Genomic DNA, 4494 nt, shown 5'->3' with positions numbered 1-4494 from the left:
TTGATCTAACCTCTCTCGCTTGTTTTTTGCTTATTGCTTCCGCTATTGTTTCTATTGCGTTGCTTTGATTGTTTGTTGTTCGCTGCCTTGCTTGTTTCCTTTGCTTGCTAGGGTAGTCAGGTTGGGGAAGTAGAATCCTGTTTAGGAAAAAGGTGCCTAGGCTCACTGAGTAATCTTAGATTACTCATGATATTATTTTGTCTTGCAGGAAGCCTAAGTGAGTCTAGAGCTGGAGCAAACTTTAGGGTACCGAATAGGGTTTTTTGTGTTCTTTGTAAAACCCTATATCTTCCTAAATGATTTCTGTAAAATTATCCGACTATCTATGTATATTGCTTTGATGACTTATTTTCAACGTAATAAATTATTAAAGTAATATATATTCGGTTTTTGGGGAAAACATGACAAGTTGCAAATGGTACTCGGCCTTGTCCGGGTCAACACAACGCGCATGGGATGCAAGGGTTGCAAAGCCTAAGTGAACCTCAGCCACGGGCGGTGTCGCGTCCAGGAGGACTGGTCGGAAAGCTGCAGCTTTCGTCCCTCGACTGGACCACCAGGGTGCGGTTCCCACACATGTGGCGTCCCAGTGCCGTCCGCAGTCCTGTCCGGTCGTACGGCTGTTCGGGGGCGTTACAACGGTGGTATCAGGGCGGTGTTTTCGAACCCGCGAGCACTTGTGCTTTTCAAAGTTTTATCGAGTAAATGTGTCACAAAAACACAAAATTTTATTTGGTGGTTTGCTTGTCTAGTATTAAGTTGAACCTTAGAATGGAATAGCATCTTACCTTGTTTCTTGTGGGTTTAGATGTCTTCAGGTGAATCAGGTTGCGGGGATGGTTTAGGACTATGAGCATCACAATGGGTATTTGTCGACTGAGTCCGAGAGTAGTATCCCGGATACTTGGAGTTTAGAGGGTTTGCTAGAGGGGATGACGCTAACCCATCTATAGAGACCGATCCATCAGAATGCTTTGAAGGACCGGAGGAGGTGGAAGTGGATCAGGATGATCAGACGGTTGTGTTGGAGGTTGGTGAGCCGAGTCGTATCCAAGTCAGGATAGACGCGCAAGGAAATTTTCAGACTATTCCAATTGGAGATCATGGACAGGCGGAGGTTGAGCTCGCCGATAAGTTAGAGAATTTGCTGTTGGAACTTGTGGAGGATCACTACGACGATATTAATACTGAGGATTATATGAGAGAGTACCCGGAGGCAGTCGAGAAGATTCTGAACTTCTTGACGGAGATGTATACGCCAGAAGAAGAAGCTGCTGCTAGTGGGAATGGGGTAACACCCGAGACCGGAGGTACCAGTGCGGAACAACCGATGGAGGTGATCGAGATTTTGTCAAGCGATGACGAGGGGATACCGACTTTGGTGGTAAAACCAAGGAGAAATTAAGAAGTGATAACGAGAGATCGAGATCAAGAAGCTGACGCAAGTGTGGAGCATAGAGAGGACGCGAGACCAAGGACCAGTTCAAGCCAAGATGTGAGAGACCATGGTGGACCAGATCAAGTGGTGCCAGACCAAGTAGTACCAGACCAGATTGTGCCGAGACACAACAGTCCTATTCGAGCCATACCTTTGCGGATGGTGGTAGCTGATCAAGAGGAAGAACCAAGAGACCTAGAATGGGAGAGGATCGAAAAAAGGGTTGAGTTAAGGAGATTGAACCAAGGGCATGTAAGGTTCGAGGAAGGAGAGAGCAGTTCGAAGAGGCCGAGGATGACATACCAGGAGGTACAATCGAGAAGGCAGCCGGACGCGCAGTCCGTGACTTTACAACCGAGAGGCCGACTGAGGACTAGAGCCATTGCCCAAAAGAGAGTGGTGTATCCGAACCAAGTCGATGGAGACTTGGCAGCACTACTTGCTAGCTCAGGAGTGTGTAATCCACACGGACCATGAGACTTTGAAGCATTTGCGCGGCCAAACCAATCTCAAGAAGAGGCATGCCAAATGAATGGAGTTCTTCGAATCCGTCCCATACGTTATCAATTATAAGAAAGGAAAGGAGAACGTCATAGCCAATGCCCTTTCCCGAAGACACGCCTTGATCACTACCATGGACGCCAAAGTATTGGGGTTTGAGAGCATCAAGGACGCGTACACAGATGATGCTGATTTTTGGGAATGTTGCAAGAACTCTGGGAAAGGCAACTATGCGGATTTTTATGTGTATGAGGGTTACTTATTCAGAGGTCGGCGCCTTTGCATCCCAGCCGGCTCTATCCCCAACCTATTGATCCGAGAAGCGCATAATGGAGGTCTGACCGGACATTTTGGCGTGGCCAAAACTCTAGCCATGCTACAAGAGCACTTCTTCTGGCCAAGGATGCAGAGCCTGGTCGAGAAACATTGCGGCCAGTGCGTAGTGTACCGAGCCTCCAAATCCACCACTCATCCCCACAGACTCTACACCCCGTTACCGGTCTCGATAGGTCCTTGGGTCGGCTTGTCCATGGACTTCGTCCTCGGATTGCCGCTGATACATCGGAAGGACACCATCATGGTAGTGGTCGATCGGTTCTCAAAAATAGCCCATTTCATCCCATGCCACAAGAGAAACGATGCAGTGCACTTAGCCAACCTGTTCTTTAGCCATGTGGTCCGTCTTCACGGCCTTCCTCGGACGATCATCTTGGACTAGGAACCAAGATTCTTTGGTCACTTCTGGCATACTTTGTGGAAGAAACTGGGGACAAAGTTACTCTATTCCACCGTCGCACACCCTCAAACCGACGGACAAACCAAAGTTGTCAACCGGACCCTTGGTGCGTTACTACGTACAGCTATTGCGAGCAACAAAGGGACTTGGTTAGAATGCATCTCACTCATCGAGTTTGCCTACAACCAAGCGGTTCATTTGGCCATCAATAAGTCACTATTCGAGGTCGCCTATGGGTTCAAACCATTGACCCTGATGGACTTGTTACCATTGCCTTTGGACGAGACCGAATGCCAAGACGGAGCCACTAAGGCCGAACTGGTCAAACGTCTGCACGAAGAAGTCCGAGCCAAGATCGAGAGGAGGAACGAACAATATGCCCGTTACGCCAACAAAGGACGCAAGCAAATGCTCTTCCAACCTGGGGAATGGGTGTGGCTACACCTTCGGCCAGAGAGGTTCGCCCAGAAAAGGAAGGACAAGCTCAGCCCGTGAGGCGACGGACCCTTCCGGATCGTCGAGAAGTTCAACGACAATGCCTATAAACTTGAGCTGCCCGGTGAGTACCACACATCAACATTGTTTAATGTTGCTGATCTTGTTCCGTTTGATGCAGGTGATGACGAAGATATTTTGGGGACAAAACCTTTGCAAGGGGGAGGGATAATGTGAGCACCGAATCGGAGACGCGGCTGATAACTCTCTAATTTACATATTTTTAGCATCCTTTTTTGTCCATATTTTGCATTGTTCATACCTCGAATTTAGCATTTTTAGGTCATTTACTGTAGGAATTCACTTTTAGAGCATTTAGGATGTTGCATTTCTGCATTTGCATATTTTGGATGAAAACAGGTGCTAAAGAGCCAAAAATGGGGGAAAACAATGACAACTCGAGCATGTACCCGAAGGAGCCATCGAGCTGTAAGAACAAGTCCAAACCCCAACACGATCGAGGAGGATCCAAGAGCATGAAGAGCAACCCGAAGATCCACCCGAGGAGTAACCCGACTTCACCCTCATGTACCCCATCGAGTAGATCATCGGGCAGGTCTGGGAAGCTAGGTCAAATGGGTTTCCATATATAAACCCCCTCTTCCCCTAGCTTGCAAAGGAGATGCGCCGCAGACCCTCAAACCAGAGAGCGAGAGCTTCTTGTTTTGCATTTTTATTTTGTAGTTTTCTTAGATTTCTATCCTTTACTTTCTCTACTCTACTCTATCTTTTAATACAATGTCATTTTCATCCATTTTGATTGCTTTGTTATTCGCTTCTATGTCCGAGTAGTGTAGTAAAGTTTCTAGGGATGGGATAGATGATTTTGTGTTCTTCATCGGTTAGGATGCTTTAGTTGATTGTAAATGATTGATAGATTTCCTTCTAGATTGGTGCTCTTAATGCTGTCAACAGACCGAAAGGTTGAGATTAGATCTAGGGCGTTTACAAATTCTACAGGCCGAAAGGAGTAGATAAAATGCTTGTTTTTGCCAATGCTAGAGGTTTACTTAACTCTGAGTAACAAAATTAGATGAGTTTAAGTCTACTGACAATAATGAATCGTTCTTAATGTCTGCTTGTTCATATTGCTAGTGCGACAGTGTGGTAATGTGCTCAAGGTTGATTGTTGCTAGTGCGAAAGTGTGGTGATAAGGTCTTAGAGGTTCATTGTCTAGGAAATAATTGCTTGAGGCATGTAAGGCATCCGTACTGGTATAGAACACTTAGGATTCGATTACCCCCGTCCTTAGGAACTTTCGTATTTTATTTATTTGCATTTCTTTCACTTACTCGACTACTTACCCGATCAGGTACACGATAA

The sequence above is a fragment of the Camelina sativa genome, chromosome 16 (genome assembly GCF_000633955.1).
Source record: "Camelina sativa cultivar DH55 chromosome 16, Cs, whole genome shotgun sequence".
NCBI lineage: Eukaryota > Viridiplantae > Streptophyta > Magnoliopsida > Brassicales > Brassicaceae > Camelina > Camelina sativa.
This window is presented reverse-complemented; position numbering follows the sequence as displayed.